The sequence below is a fragment of the Amia ocellicauda genome, chromosome 4 (assembly GCF_036373705.1).
Source record: "Amia ocellicauda isolate fAmiCal2 chromosome 4, fAmiCal2.hap1, whole genome shotgun sequence".
Lineage (NCBI taxonomy): Eukaryota > Metazoa > Chordata > Actinopteri > Amiiformes > Amiidae > Amia > Amia ocellicauda.
In genome coordinates, this window is record NC_089853.1 from 21,524,044 (window position 1) to 21,541,923 (window position 17,880).

Sequence of the window (17,880 nt, forward strand, 5' to 3'; positions counted from 1 at the left end):
AATCTATTGTGGTGGCGTACAGAGCCAAAATGATGACAGTTGTGTCACTGTCCAAATATTTATGGACCTAACTGTATATATATATTTATGTATACTGTATTTATATATATGTATATAATATGTATTAGCATTTTCAAAAGTAGGCCTATTTTTTATAATGTCAGTTTTACAGTCAGTTTTTATTTGACAGATTAATTTGGCATTTAATACACAGATAATTAAGTAGCTTTAGCGAGAAAGTGCTGTTACAAATCTTTATTCTTAGCTGTGACAAAAAGCAATAACTTGACACTACTGGCACCTACAGATATGACAGTTTGTCATACAGTATACTGCAAATGAACTTGTCATTTTCTGTTACTCACTTTTTCAATTGCACACAGCAATAACCAAGCCCAAATAGAAATGACTATTGCATAGAATGACAAGTGAATATGTATCATACAGTCTCTGTAAGAGGATTGAGCTGGTGTAAGATACCTACCCTATTTTTAGCCTTGACTTAAAGCAAAACCTCAACTGTAAATATGAAACTGGGAGATGTAACCCTTACCTTAGCCCAACCTTAAGGAAGCCCTTTTCTGAAATTCCTCACAAAATGTAGTCAAAATATAAGTGAAAAATAACCTAAATGTATTTTTAAGACTCCAAGTTAAACCTATCCACAACCCAAATCCAGATTCAAATAGTGCAAATATGAAAAGAGAAACATCATTTGTCGGATGACTGGATTAAGAACTACAGACTGATGTGTGTGTTTTCATTGACATTCTGTCTGTTAGTAACCAATAATATTATTTAAGGTCATTTAATTTGGAGCTCAAAATCAAAGCTTTATCGTCAAAGTTGCGGGTTGTCGTAGAGTCATGTCTTGCCCTCAATATCTTGGTAATCGAGGGGTAATTGAGTCTTCATGACCAGCACTTGTGCAGTGGAAGTTAACTTATCCTCAAGAAATGTTTCTCCATCGTAAGCCATATCTTGTGGCTCACCAACTTGTTATCATAATACCTTGCTGATTATTGATTTTTGATTATGGTTGGAAACCCTTGCAACGGCAGGAGCGTTTTTGAGCTCTAATTTGACGTTGTGTGGATGCCTTGCACTGCATATTGATGAGTGTCTTCTTATTTTCCAGATTGGTATCCATTGGCTGATGAACACACACACAGGGTCGCGACCTCCTGTTATCTGGCCGGAGCTCAGCTTCATGAATATTGTTTTCCACGGGGTATTATTAACAAAGCGGCAGAAGAACAAAGAAGTCGAACGGGAGAACCCACATCAAGGTATGATATTTGCAGACTTGGTTATCCCCTCTTGCCCTGTGTGGGCCTCTAATTTCTGAAGTGTTAAATGCAAGATTACCTCGCTGCATTTTTTTTTTAAGTGATATTTGTATGGGGTGGGGGTCAGCTGTGGTGAGGGGGGGGGGGTAAAACATTTAAAATCACTGCCATTCCCTTTTAAAGAGCTGGAAACCAAGCAACCTCTTCCAAGTAAGCAGTTTCAAAGCATGAAGCAAAGAAGAATATTCCATTTAGTATGTTTAGAAAGTAGCTTAGCATTATCATTTTTGGCACATATGTATTTTTGTATTTATATTTTTACAATAAGTTCTATAGTACATCCATCCTGGAGGGTCTTATTCAGTTTCTTCTCAATGGTTCTTTTAACTTTATGCAGCATTTAAACCTTTATTAGGTTTGTTTCTTAATTACTCGTAATGTATATATTAGCATGTTGATGTTTTGCCCTTCATGTGCTATGTAGGTGTGAGCAGCTTTTATACAGTAGTGACCAATTCCAACAAGACCGAAGCAGAAACAAATCTAAAAATTACCGTCATCTTGTTTTATTTGATGTTCACTTTGCCCTCCTTCTACAGATGTACGTTTGTTGACCCCACGGTTGAAAGACAAGCAGATGTAAAGTATGTTCTTTTACAAGCCTTTCAGGGAGATTGTTAGCTGACAGTTGCCAAAGACCAACACTACCGTGTGTTTTATATGCAAAGGATTATTAGCCGATTAAAACATGTACACACCTAGTCTTAACAAATCCCTACAATTGTGGCAGGAATATTTAAAAGGCGCAGTGTATAAAAAGATGGCCATTTTTCTGTAGCCCAGTTTGCAGCCTTGTCTGATAAATGTAACAATAGGGCTGTACAGTATGTCCGTGAAATGGACCGCAAAAAGAGAGAGATTATCCTATTAAGCTTAACATGTCCTCGGGGGCTTAAGTTTAAATACACAGAACATGAACGTTTAATACTACAGGCGGAATTTTTCACATCTTTCGGTTCCCTTTGGCACATGCGAGGGGCTGTATCGATGGCTCCTCTGAGCTTCATTGTTTGTTAGTGAGGTTACATGTGAGAAAGCTCGGTAGGGTTAATACAACAAACACAGTGGGTATTCCTTCAATGGTGCAAGGATTTTTTTCTTTCGTGCTCTGCAGTTCCCGGGGCTTACCCAACTAAATGTATTCAAGATACCCTTTGGAAAATTGCCATGCAGGAATTAATTTTATTTTTTTCATGGATTTTCCACCTTTTTCCTTACAAAATGTAACTTAATGTCAAAAGATGCTGAGTTGTTGCTTGTTGTTGATTTTATATAACAGACAACAGAGTCCCAAGAACAGTAAGAACAGCTGATATTTATAGGTCCAGAATACATTTCTATCAGGAGTGATTGTTTTTAATGTTATTACTCTAATGCTGCTTTTATAACTATTGTGTTACTGGTGCTATAAGTGTGGAGAAGAAATTGCTTTTGTTAAGTTTCACCATGTTTTTCTGTTAAGCTTTAATTTGCTATTGACTGCTGATTTTATACTGTGATTTTATACAGTCTTATTTTGTGCCTTGAGCTATTTTGGCATCACATTTTGAGAAGATGTGCACATGGTCTCAGAGTTTCTTTATCCTTATGATTTATCTGTGAAAGTACAATCTTTTTCTTTTGTGTCCGTCATCTGCTCAGTGACTTGAGCCAAAGTCCCACCATGCCACCTTAAAGAGAAGGCAGGCCACATTGGATAGAGGTGTAAATTCATAACAAACAAGCCCAGTTCCACAGAGGGTTAAGACAGCTACTCTTTGCCCTGCACCGGAATAAACTGACTGAAACAGGTAATGCCACCTCACAGCAACAAGAGGTGGTGCTGTTGGGCAGTGTTTTCAGCTGAATATGTATGGCTATGTAATAAGGAACAAATCAGAAGGCAGGCTTCATGTTTAAGTCTGGGTTTCAAAACATTTAAACAGGGTCATATAAACGTATCAAATACCTTTGCTTCGCGATTTTGCACAATTTATAAATGCAAACATGCGCCTGGGTATCAAAACTTGCTCTTCCTGAAAGTACTAAAAGTGTTGCAGGAAGTGACCCTGTGATCTATAGTGCTGACTGGCTATGATCTTTCTTTTTCCACATGCCATTCACCATTATCTATCTTTATCTCAGTACATACAGTATCATACCAAAAAAATCAGAAAGCATGCTTACTCAAACTGTACAGTCAAACAAGAAAACATTTAATGAAACTTCCCAGTCTATTGTGTTGATTCGACTTGCTAATGAAAGACAATAAAGAATTGCTTTTTTGGACTTAGTGGAAAACATATTTTGGTATCTCGGAGGCTTCCTGTGCTTATACTAATGAACATGCCAGAGGCTGCACATTTCAAAGGGGCATATTTTGACACCTGAAGCCTTTAAGCATTATTTGTATGCGGCTCAAGGATTACAGATTTTTCTAATGTACGGCATCAGTTAGAAAATATATCTTTATGTTATTTTTGTCTCCCAAAGCTCTTTCTCCTCTAACCCTAATGAATTACCTCCATTGGCCAGAGGCTTTACATTTCAAATGTCTGTCTACCTTTTCTGTTAAAAATGCTGAGTTTGCTAGGCCTCTGAATTGTCCCAGGGCCTAGATGTAACAGGACCCAGCTAAGTGCCTCAGGCTACATCCACACTTATTAGACAGTCTACACACAAGGGAGCTTTTCAAAACATGGCCCTCACCACCTGGCTAAAGCAGAGATTTTTACAACTGTATTGCACAGAATAACTAATTCACTGTGGGACTGGGCAGCACAGGCCTCAAAGACCTTTAGGCCCAGTAGGCCTCGTCTCCGGGGGAAACCATGAGTCTAATTTGTATTCTGCCCCCCCCCCCCCGCCTTCTTTTTGGCACACTGTTTAAAAAACAACAATGAACCAATAACATGCTTATTTCAAATTGAATATAGTTGCAATAGATTTCTGCCTGTATCTCGATCCATGCTCAAATTGCACACATTGAGAAATATACCATTTCTATTGTCATATTTGTGTTTGTGTGTGTGTTTGTGTGAAAGTACTTCTTTTAAAGACCAAGGTTATTGATCTGCTACCATTTTCCTCCTGCTGTGTTAAGTATCAAGGCCTAGAGGGAGCTCTCCACAAGCGCAGGCAAAGATCTTGATGTCCACAATAGTAGCAGTTGAGGAAATTGCAGTACTGAGATTTTCTTTAGCATCACACCACAATGTGGCTTACTTGCACGCTTCATGACTAATCAAATAGTAGCTACAGTTAGTCATGCACAGTATTGTGAATGCATTTAGAGTGAAAGGTGTAAGATCAAATTCATAATGATACACTGTAAGAACTAGTCCATCGATTATGAAAATTATTACAAATTATTTTTCAAATTCAGTCATAATGTTGCCCTGGTGTTTTGGATTCTTTTTTATGTGGAGGGGTTGGAGGTATTGAAAATTATGGGATGAAAAAAAAAGAAGAAAACAATATATAAATATGTCTATATGTATATAAGTGTGTGTGTGTGAAATCTAAAATGTTATATTCAAACAAAATGAGCTGTCATACTTCTGTTTATATGATTATAAATCATATTTTACTGAAACACTTTGCTTGTTTCCACGAGCAGTAACACTAGAAAAGTCTATAATGCAATATATATATATATATATATATATATATATATATATGTGTACATACACAAAGAAAACATCTACAATACATCACCTATGCCATTTCTTTATCATCTACTAATATAAGTTGCAATTGCTTGGAAAAATAATAACAATTGCATCTTCCTTTTTATTTCATTTTAGAGTAATTTTTCCTTTTGAAACCTTAACAAATACAAGAAATGGTCACAAGATTGGCCGACAGAGAATGTCACAGTTTAGCCCTCCCCCCACTGAGGAGCTGCTGTCCCCAGAGAGCGGGGCAGAAGGAATTGCCTGTGGTCAGCGGAAGCCAACAGAACAATAGAGTGGACAGTGCCTGCAGCCTGCTGGGTGGGGTACTGACCAAATGGTCATCTCAAACTGGACAAATGTCACCATGTCATTGCTACTGACCACTAGGCCAAAGAGTTGGTATCCTGGATATTTAGCAGGTGGCTTCATGTTCATAAAATCGATCCTGAAGAGCAAATGAGTGACTTTCAAAGAAAAAGAAAATAAGTGTTTAATATTCAGATCAGACAAAAGCATGAAAACATCAGTGTTTTTATTTTACATTCTTTGGTTCATAGAGGAGCAGATGCTGTCTATCTATTTATTTGTCTATCTATCTGTCTGTCTCTCTGTCTCAGTTCATGAAGGTGCAAGCAGCTGGTTTCCACAAATTCAGTATATTTGAACAAAATTATCAAATTAAACTAATTTAAAAATGCATAGGCTGATTTATTTGTTAAGATATTTAAAAAAGTTGGATTAAAAGGACTATCATTGCTGAATGAAGAGAGAAGGCACCCATAAGTTATGAGAATTTAATAGGTAAAACCACTAAAATAAATCATAATTATCAGGTAATATACAATTATACAATCAAGTTGCACAATTAAGATGATATATATGTGCGTGAATTCTCCCCTGTAGAAATTGGGAATAATTCATTTGGTCTTGTTTTTTTTTTTCTGCTTCAAGCTTCTTTGTGAGACAGAGAAAGAAAAACAAAGGCTTTTTCAAGGGGGGGAGTGAAAAAAATCCTTCCTTGCTGTAGACAATGACTACTTTTGAGCTCATGGGGGTTTGTTTTGTATGTTAGCTTTTTGTCTACTGTGTACCTTACCAGAAAGCTAAGATGTGCATCCCTGGGTCATGCAGCCATTGTGCTGACTCCAGACAAAAATGCACCTTTGATGGAGGATGCATGCTGAAAGGTAGATTTCTGAATTATGTTCTTTAAATTATTGTGGGCTCAGAGAGCAATATTGATTTTAAAAATGACTGAGGCAGACCTCATGCTGTAGTCCCCAAAGCTGGCTGCAAGGCTGCAAACACAAGTCATGTGTGCTATAAAGAAACCTAAATAAAATAAAATCAACAACTATCCCCCTCATTGCTGGAATTGTTTCAAAACTCGGAAAGTCATCAATCAACAAAATAGTAATCAGAATAAGTATATGGCAACTAAAGAGTGGTTTTACTCAGCTACATGCTCCACTTCGGTTAGCTACTAGGAAAATGAGAACAGTACACGGCTAATTAACAGCTATTCCACTGGGAACATGGAGGTGTGTATGTGTGTGTGTTAAATAATCATGACTTTGCATGTAGTATTAGATAATGTATACATAAAATGTATGGATATAGTCACCTCCAAACTTATTGGCACTCTTGATAAAGCTGAGCAATGAGGTAATGGGCTATATTGTAAATTTCCAACATGTCATATATTGTACTTTATTAATTATATATTGTACTTTATTAATTATATATTGTACTTTATTAATGATTCAAGGGAATCAACTAAAATTGCACACTCTATTTTTGTCTCATGTGACCAAGGCACCCGGTTCGAATCCATGTGCCAATGTCGTTTAGCAAACTCCTGACGCTTACATTTGTTGGTTGCTTGCTCTCATTACAGGCTTTTTTTCTGTCAACCTTTCCAAATAGGCTATTGGCATAGAGGTGGCATCTAATTGTAGATTGGGAGACTTGGTGACCCCAAGATGTAACCAAGTTCTGTAATTCTCCAACTGTGGCCCTTGGGTTCTTTTATTATAATATACTGACAATCTCAGATGAATACACATACATACATTTTCTAACTGCTCTAAGAAATGGTTGCACTACGGATCATCTTCTCATAGACTGGGGACTATTCATAGTGCCACAAATTTGGGCCAGTTTTGAAACAATGTTTTGTATAGATCAAAATATGTGGATTTTAATGGATCTGGGACACCTGTATCTCAAATGATGTGTCTGAATGGGGGAAGGCAAGGAACGGTGATTTTTAAGTAACATGAACTTTGTAAATAACAACTCCAAACAAATCTGAGCATCTATCACTTTTAAATGGTCAACATATTATCTATCTATCTAATTGGATATGTATTAAGACAATGGGATGTAGGCTTCAGATGTAGGCTGTTATTAATGAGTGTGTTGCAAGGAACCATCAGAAACAATCCTAGTCACTAGCACAGAGACAGTAATTGCAGTACTGCTTAGTTCTAGTACAAGGTCATTGCTTACCCTGCAGCAGTGTGTTCCCTCTCAGTCCACAGTCCCAGCCTTTTACATGCTGCGTAAATCAGGCGAATACTTTCTGCAAATATACAGCTTGAATACAGCAATAAAATGGGAAATCTCTATTGTTTTGTTTTGTTTTGTTTTAAGCATGTGAGTCAGTGATCCAGCATAAATAAGTGACTATGTTTAAAATCCTCCAATGGCATGCTAATATTTGGTGTGGATGCATCAGTCATCATTTTGATCCATCTTTTTTTTTCTTTTCTCAAAACCTACTCCTGTACCTTCAGACCTGTGCCTCCTTGATGTGAATAAGTGAAGCATAGAAATCAAAGCTTTTTTATTGCTGTTTAACTGATATAAATACCCCCCATTACAAAAATGACAAGCATTTTTCTGCTCATTTAGGAAATGATATCATTACTGAAATATTCCACCCTAGATCTTCATTTTTTAACCTCACCAATGATGATAAATGGAAGAAACAGATTTCCTTAAAGCTATTATATGGCAGAAAACATGTTGCCATGCTCCAAGGCACAAGGAAAAAATCAATAAGCTGAGGGTCAATTACAATATTTAGGTCACGTGACTTCCAGACAAAAAAATAAAATTAAAAAAATATCAGTTTTTATCAAACATTTATACAGTCAAGTTCACAATGCATTTTCTGTTGACATGACAAAAGAGAAAGAGGGGCAGACCACAACAGGAAAGCATTTATGGTCAGGTTATTGGATATGAAGCATTTCAAAGAGAAAAACATAGAAGGTTAATATTATAATTATGCAATTTTGTGGAGGATGGTAATGAAACTGTAGACTGATTTGTTAATATTACATGAGCATCAAGAAACTGAGCTGTCACCATTTTGAAAGGAAACATTTAAATGTGATATATGTTAAATTGGTGTCTGATTCATTTATACTTTCCCCTTTTTAGTCTGTAATATGAGGTTCATATTTATCATATTTAAAGAAATTAATATTTTAAATTTAAAAAATAATATTAAACATTAGAACATGTTGCTGTTTTTGCTAAAATATTGTTTAAAGTAAATGTATAGTATTCACATTAACATTATTAATTATTGTAAGACTTCTTTCAATTTGGGATATACAGCACATCTGACAATCAATACTGTAGATGTATGTGTTCTATGTGAATAGTTTTCTAAACTGAGCAAAGATATATATATATATATATATATATATATATATATATATATATATATATATATATATATATATATTTATTTCCCTTTTGTTAAAATGTATGCAATTCATTGTTATACTGGTATCTCCTACAGGTCAAGTACAACAAGCTTTTCCCAATAATATTCAAATAATCATTAGCAAAAATAGAGACCTCCAATTCACACAATCGTTTTGTTTCACCCCACAGCCCACTAGTGGCCCTTACCTCCCGTTTCAAGGGTAACCTGTCCACTTCTCTGTTTGCGCCGTTCACATCAGCCTGAGGTTTGCCCCATAAGAACTTGGTCATCTTAATCAATTTGTTGAAATCATGGTGAAGTGCAGATCATAGTAAACCACAGAGAGGTATGCCAAACAATGATGGCAAAGAAAACTACTTGCTTAATAATGCAAAATGCATTATTCATTATCCATTTGTTTGGAACTGCTGTAACCCAAGTTGATTTCAACCCTGCCTAAAGAAACAAGTTTGTCTGACCCTGAAAGCTCCTTGGCTCTAAGTACAGAAGCATTTTATGCAGTGTTATATTAGGGATGTTGTACATAATCGAGGAGGCTTCTGATCATTTAAGTCCAAGAATTTGGAATGATCCCTCTTTCATATGACTGTGTTTGGACAGGACTTTGAAATAAACTGCAATAAAGTGTGTCTGTAACAATTAGGAGGTGTAATAAATGAGTCCCTATTGAAAGAACACAGAAGACTAGCATGTATAGTGAGTTACAATAAAGCTTTTACAATTTTAGCTGATTAAAACTTTGTTTTCACCCTCAGAAAACAGAAAGTCTCTGATGAATTATCCTAAGGATGAAATATAAACTGTAGTTAGTACTGACTGTAATTATCTCCACTAGTCATTTTGCCTGACCCTAAACTCCAGTGGATGTTTGAAATATCTGTGAAGCGCCAATATAGGAGAGATGCTGTCTTCACCTCTTGCTTGACATTGCTGGGAATTACAAGGTCTTTAAAGAATGTCAATTCCAGCATTGAATTGCATAAAATATAGGAACACATACATGTGTCTTTAAATTATCTGTATGGGTCACTTCTTTATCTTTCTATTTTGAAATAATTTAGTGCAGTAGAGTCATTGGAGAGACCTGTTCTTGACTGACACATTATTTGATATTAGGAACTACCGAATAAAACAAATACATTTTTCAATAAATCTGAGCATTTCACTCCAACCATAGCAAATCAAGTCTGTATTTTTATTGCGTAGTCCAGGGATGTCTCCTTTAAGAGCAGTACTTAGATGTATCCACAGTCTTTTAGTAATGATCTGAGGATTCAAAGACTAATGCTTTGTATGCAGGGAACCATTCAAATCATGTAGTGACTAGAATCGCTAGGTTTGGACTGGTATTGGATATGTATACATTTTAATGCAGATCAGTGGAACTAGCTAAAGCAGGAATTAGCTGTTTGATACCAGAGACAAGGGGCTTTGATTTTTACATTTCTCAAAGCAGCTGACATTAATTAAGCAAACCTGGTCAAAATAATTGTCTTTCTGTTCCTTTACACAAAGTGATTACAGAAGGCCTGTTAAGTCGCTTAAAATGGTTGGGAGACCCACTTTCCATGGTAATAAAACCAGGGACCTTTACAAAAGGTGTTCCAGCTTAACTTTCCTTGTAAAATCTTAAAGGATAAATTCAACAGTCTGGATGGATTTTATTTGTTTGCCAAGGCATTTAAAGTCATCTCCTGGCAGCTGTAACTCCAATATAAATTAAGGCCGGAGTTTAAGGATATTAGGAATCCCCCAAGTTGAATTTTCCTTAGTGATGATGAGTGTGCTTTTTGGCTGCTATTTATTGCAAAGGTGTTTGTACTTGTATTTATGTGTGTGTAAATAGAGATACACGCACAGACACAATGAAATATAAACTACCTGGTTCATAAACCATTATTGTGTCCACAACACCCAATAGCTTTTTGCATTTCAGAATGATCTCAAATATATCTTTGAACAAATTAATAAAGCTCAGGATTTCATACAGATCCAGGCTTTGATGTCACTAAAAAAATGTTAAGTTAAATGGCTCTGCGGTTTGAACTGTGATGTTGAAAGCCTATAATGTAGCAGTGCAGATATAACGGGTCAACTAAACATTTGAGAAACACAGGGGATTTCATGCTGTTTCTTCATTCAGATGTTTCTCTTATTAATATGCAAGGAAGGTTCATACATATTTAACACTGCTGATGATTCTTATGGAGGGTTTAGTGATATTTCATTAAAGTTTGATCAAAGCTGTGCATAGACTTAGCTTTCGGAATAGACATTTTATCATTAGAGTCAGTCTGAAATCCCTGTGAGGAATATGTAATATTCATGTTAATCAGATAATGCGGAAAATCAACTGTTATTAGATAAATATCTGAATAAAAGGGTGAATGCCATATTAAATATGCAATAATGTCACAACAAAATTTTGTTCCCTATTCAGGCATTGCAATACGGTTTCAAACCTTCCAAAATGAATGTTAATTTCATGTTTAGCAATTGATGAGTGGGTTGTGATGCTGAATTTGCTTGCAATTCAGCTGCCTTTCTGGCACACTCCCTGTTTTGTCTTTTTCTTGCTTTTTTTTTTTGTTATGAAAATGTCATTATTATTCCATATCAGTGCCTCATATATATATATATATATATATATATATAACTTAAAGGGTTTTATTCATAATGGGTTTATTTTTTATTTTTTAAATATATCAGAGCACTGTTTTCCAATAATAAGTAATGTTTATTTTTGGAGTAAATTCCATTTTATTTCTGTATATATACGTGTGTGTGTGTGAGAGAGAGAGAGAGAAAGAGTGAGTATATACACATATAACACAGTCTATATGAAAAGCAGCGTTTGGGTAGGTGTACTCTTTCTGTTCTCTCTTCCAAGCATTTGGGTTTTTGTCTTTATTTATAGCACTGTATAATCTAATTATCTCTCATTAGTCCAAAGCTGATTATTCCATTTATCTTTGTAAAAGTGACAACAAAGGCTCTCTTTAATTAAGCAGATCAGCAATTAGCTGCTATTTTATAGGCAGACTTAAATGTCTCTGTACAAATAGCACGGAGTGTGTGATTGTAATCGGCTGGTCAGCAAAGAATTGCAAGCCAAGGCATTTTGATTTACTGGGCCGTTTAGGCTGATGCTTGTTGGCAAAGGGAAACCGGGGCTCAACATTTAAATACACCTTCTCCTTTCTATTCCTGCTTAATTTGTTTTTCACATTAGAATAGGATTCAAAATGTATATTGAATATAAATTCTAATAACCTGCCGTGTGTAATAACACAGTCAATGCCTGATCCATACACTTCTATATTTGCACACACACTCAGCCAGTAGAGAGAAAGTAGCTTTTTAGTGGTAGCCTGTCAATAAACTGTACGAAGCCTTCCTGCCCGTTAACGTTTCTCCTAAGGACCACTGCATGTCACAATAAACATTTTCACTTGTATTTGCTTTCTTGATGGGCTCTCTCTGTTTCCATTAGAAAGACACAGCTCTGACGGTGGGGTGTGCAGGTTATGTAGGCTACGCTCAGTGTTGAACCTCTCGGGAGTGGCAGACCCCTTCATATTCACGCTCTTCTGGAAATCCAGTTACTGAGACTGCATTCTCTATGGTTCTTACTGCATTTTGGATAATTAATTGCTGTTTTCTTCCCCTTTTCACAAGAGTTAACCTTCGACCTCATTCACAAGAAGTGCTGCCCTCCGCACCATGTATATCTGAAAGTCAGAGAGGTGGAGGAGGTTCAGTATCTTATTAGTACAACTGCATTTCACCATGTCGGTCACAGAGTCTGCATCTTTAATGAGAGACTTTCGCCTTCAGTGGCAGCATTTTTAAGTAACACTGTTTCACAGTTGGTATTATTATTATTATTATTATTATTATTATTATTATTATTATTATTATTATTATTATTATTATTATTATTTATTTATGTATTTATTTATTGGCAGACACCCTCATCCAGGGTGACTTACAGTTTACACAAGCACAAGTTTGCATCCATCATTTTAGCAGTGTAAAGGGCTATTGGGATTGATGCAAGTTTATTATTATTGTCTAACCTTAAGTCTCTTACATTTTATTATTACCAGTATTAGTAGTGTGACTAGTTGTTTTTAGGAGTTATTTTATAATCGTCATCATCATCATAGGAATAATAATACTTCATAAATAAATACTACAGCCTGTCTCATAAATATTACAGTTGCACATTTGTGTGTTCACGTGTTTCCCCACAATGCATCACACCTTTCCGAATTATATGAGCTAGAATAGTTTACAGTCAGCATTCAGACTACTCCGATCCGTTCTGAATGAAGAGAAGAAAACCCCAGTGCCTCCATCGCAGCCTCCTGTCTGCGTTATCCTCATTAAGATGGATTCTTGCTGCTTAGGCTGATTACAGGAAATTACTTTAATGATGTGAGCCCACAACACATTGGTATCTCACTTAAAACCCACGTCTCCCTGGAAACAAGGATCGTGCCAGGACTTGTCCTTAATAAAAACACAGACATAGTTTGAAAATCGAAATGTCATTTCAATATTCCATGCTATAACACTTTTATAATTAAATTAAATATATTGTATTTGTGTGTGTGTGTGCGTGTGTAATTCTCCTCTGTCCCTGCCAAACTCATTAAAATGGATTGCAGATTGTACAATTAACAGAGACCTGTCATGAGTAAATACACCAACCCAAGTTTGGATCAAGATATGGTTTTGAGGCCTTGGCTCTCCTGCATTGTGCGGACCATATGTGCTGGGTCACTATCGTCTATAAAGATACTGTACGTTTACAACAAATTACCAGTTTCATAGCATGGTGGAGTTCTTTCTTGATGTATCAGGCAGAAATGACTAGAACTTCACAGGCCACTAACTGTTATCACTGGACCACCAAATTCTACCAAATGCCACATCACACCACTCCATAATGTCTGTCTCTGCCAGGATTGGACCTCATTCCAGCAGATCAAAGTCTCGCTGATCTCAATCCATACAGTATGTAAACATGTTAGTTTGTTGCATCAGGCAAAGGCTGTCATCACACAGTAATAATCCTGTTTTCACGATTCCACTCTTGTGTAATGGCTATACAAAGAGCAGGTGTTCCTCCCAGACCGATGCATCTGTTTGTTTATCTCTGTGCAATAAATCTTACTCAAATCTACATTTTAAAAACACTGCCACTGCTCATTTAGGACCAAGGCCTGCATATCCAACACACAGAACAAAGAAAGCCACAGTTGTCATCTTCATTAATTCAAATAATCTTGTTTTTATGTTTGTTTTCTTTGTTCCTTCTCATTTTATTAGTCCCTTAATTTTTGTCAAACTGTATTATTACTTCAGATGATTGCAACTTTGAAAAGCTTTACACAAAAATACTTATTTTTTCAATTTGTATTATTTTAACATGAAAACACAAATGCTCTCAGTGTAATATATTGAAACCTATAATGTTCGATTCATAATAGGACCCAACTCACAAAACCACTACATGTAAGTTATTCCAAATAAAAAAATGTTTTCCCTATATCATAGATAGCTCAGAATCTTAGTTTATTCAGACGTAACCATTTTATCTTAATCTCTCTTTGCAAATGTACCATTGCCCTTAGATGGCATTTTATTCTTGAACCCATTGACTTTTAAATGTTTTAGTATTCTTTATATTTCCTGTGGGAGGTTTATGGGTAGTTTGTGTATTTTAAAAGGGCAAGGGTTAATTAGATCATAGAAAAGCTAACCTCTATATTTTGATTGACTGACATCTGAACAGAATCCAGGGGAACTATATGGCTTTAGCTTTTAAAATATTTAGCAATCCTTTGAAAAATAGTGCACTGCAAAATATATTTAAGGAAAGCAGTTGCTTGGGAGTTGCACATCAAAGGCAAGGGAAATAATTTGTGAAACCTTTAGCTAGCTAACTTTAACTTTAATATTTCTAACAGTAAGAGCACAGCGTTTACAGTATATGAACCCACAGAATTGTTACAAACGGTATTAAGTTTTATATATAGCCACACATTTTTCATTTTATATGAATGTTGCAGAGATTAAGTCATATATTATGTTAATCAGAATAATTTGCCACAGCTGTCCCTATATTTGTTGTATTACAATAAATTAGTTTTGTAGCATTGCACTGCATATTCTATATGCCTTTTTGTATCATATCACATGTTGATGTTTTCCTGTTATATATAGTGTTTCTTATTTTCATTTTTTATTTATTCACCAACAGGCCCCAAAAAGTTTTTTTGTGATGTTGGAATATTAAAGCTTTTGGTGTTGAAAGTTTTTACCTCATTGTGGTGTGCTTCTCTTCTGTTTTCAAGTAATGGATTGAGTCTGCACTTTCCCCTGTTTATCAGTTACTGTGCACAGACAGAAATCTTGTTGTTTATTTGACCTTAAACAATATGATTCTTATTGGCATTCTCCGGTGTACAACCTTCGCATATGATGTGATTGCGTGTGTCAAAGTCTGATTTAGTTATCCTCAGAACCGTCTTTCAGTTCTGAACTGCAGCTGAACCTGCAGGCAGAGCAAAATATATCAGGAGATTATAATTAAAAGAAATAGATAGTAATAATAAAGACAAAATCGCAGCCAAAAGAAAATTCAATGCAACCAAACATAATTAGCAGTATATTAAAGCTTCTGAATAGTGTATCCCTTACAATACATTAAGATGTCTCTCAATAGCACTAAGGTAATGAAAAGGTTGTCAATTGGTAACCCTTGCAGAAGTGAAAGTGCTCTTCAGTTTAAGCCTGTCGCATGCTGGTATTGTGGTCCTGGTAATATAGGGATGTGAAGTATATTTTTTAAAGAGCTCCAGAAGTTTGGCAGTATCTCTAGTGGTTTGTGGATATGCACCTTCATGTTTGTTGTTTGTGTAAAACATATATATCTATATATATATATATATATATATATATATATATGCAAACTGAGCAGTGTCAGTCTAATGTTTCAGATTTGTTTTGTATCTTCCAAATTAAAATTCTGATCATATTATTTCTGTCTGATCAGATGGTCTGGACAACACTCTGAATCAGTTAGTCCTTTGCAAAGCAATCGGACAAAGTACAGTTTTAGATGCTATAAAAACGTGATGGATCCATTTAGACAATATTCCTAACATGAGATCATGCCTTTGGTTGTCATATAGGGAGCTGCTCTCCATTCATTTAGATGAAAAATTGAATTGCATGAGCTTTTCAATCCAAAATCCAACAACAAATGTCCTGTACCTGACGTATTGCTCTTTTGTACTCCTGTCATAATACTTTAGGAAAATGTTATGACTATGATATGGTAATTTCATTAAGGTGAAAATCTCATAACTGAATTTCATGATAAAAGCACAGAATGCCTAATAACGTTTTTAGATACTGTCTTCACCTATTGTGCTTTCTTTCAAGCAAATTCTCACCGTGATGCTTCACATCAAATAAGCCATCAAATTAGTTTGCCATTTCTTGTGTGCGGTTTACCAGAATAACTAGTAAACCTAGTATGTTACATTTCAACACCAATTTCAGTGTCAATTTAGCACTGAATGCTTATAATTATATTAGAAAATATGATCAGTGCTTCGAAGATTTAGACTAGTTAAGGATAATGTTGAAACACTGTAAATGGCAGCCTATTGTGTATTTGAGCCTGTTTATTTTAGTTCATTACAGACTTCATGTAGCACTAATTTCCCTTTTTCTGATTGAAAAACCTTGTATTTTGTATTCAAAATATATTTTTAGAAATAATTCCTTTGTAATGATTATTAGTGTTCATATTTTTTCAGATTCTGTAAAGAGCCAAAATATTTTCTTAGTTTTTATAATATTGTATTTTTTTTTACACAAGAGAATAAATACCATGATATGAATAGAAACAAAAATAAAAATTTATTTTTGCATATTTTTATTTAAAGAAAAAATCTGTATTTTTTAAGAAATAATGAAAGGCTTAAGGATTGCATGCTGAATATAAAAAGAAACATGTAAATATATATACACACACACACCCATACACAGATATACTTTTTTTATGTGAAAAATATGATTATCGACTCCCATAGATCTGTGTTCTGCTGTTGTCCATCTTTTCTTCAGAGTGCGTCAAGCACTAACCCCTGATGATTTGATCACATTTATTGATCATTTGAATCTGGACTCCAGTAATAGCACTGGGAGAGAGCAAGCACAGAAGTATTACTTTATATATATATATATATATATATATATATATCCATAGGTGACATAATTACTTTTTAAATATTTATAAGAATATTAAAATGTGTATGCCTTGGAAAGGTTCATAAGGTCATTTCTGGCTTTGGGTAGTTCGATTCTCAAAACAAAACACCCTGCAATTTGTATTGGTCCACAGAGCCCTGATATCCATAAAGGCTCTGCTTGCCTTTGCACCAAAACATGCTGCAGCTGTTTGCAGTCCATTGTTTTATGCCCTTGAACACACCTTTAGGAATAGTCAAATTGATCCTATGGCTTTAAAAGGAATGACCTTTTAGTAAGTCTTACTTTTCATGATAAACGTGAAATATGGGCCATCTGTAATGTGGAGATCGGACACGCAAAAGACCATCATCTCTCTGCAGAAGAGGTTAGAGGCCTGCTGCACATCACCTCCAAGGGGACAGGGCTGCCTCTGACCTTATGGCAGGAAAATGGCCACTCAGAGATGTAATGTGAGAGAGGGGGGTCATGTATAAGCCACTACAGAGACTGCAGTTCGATCTCAGAAGTTGGCTTTTATGGGAAAAGACAGGCACACAGGGTGAGGTGATGGGCAGCCTGTCATTGCATGAAGAGATCCACAGTTACTGCAATAAAAAAAAAAAATGAAATCAGATATGCAGCATTAACATCATTATGGGCTTCAAGCAGGAGGATAACTTTAGAAAAGTTAAGCTGTCCCTTTGGAGACACAATATGGTATGTGGCAATAAAATTAATTAATTATTTTCAGTTTCAGTTAATGAATACAGTATGTTTCATGTCAAACTTTTTTACCCAAGCTTACACAGATTAAAGTTGGAGATAAACTTATCCACACTTTTCCTGTCTATGCCGA

At 35.4% G+C, this 17,880-nt stretch overlaps 1 long non-coding RNA gene across 1 annotated transcript in view; it reads left to right on the forward strand.

Annotated features, from left to right (window-relative positions):
- LOC136747976 (uncharacterized) overlaps window positions 1–17,880 on the forward strand; it is a 74,211-nt gene that overhangs the window by 37,368 nt on the left and 18,963 nt on the right. Inside the window, exon 2 of the long non-coding RNA XR_010816554.1 lies at window positions 1,139–1,289. This is a non-coding gene — a long non-coding RNA (uncharacterized LOC136747976). The remainder of the gene's footprint in view (window positions 1–1,138; window positions 1,290–17,880) is intronic.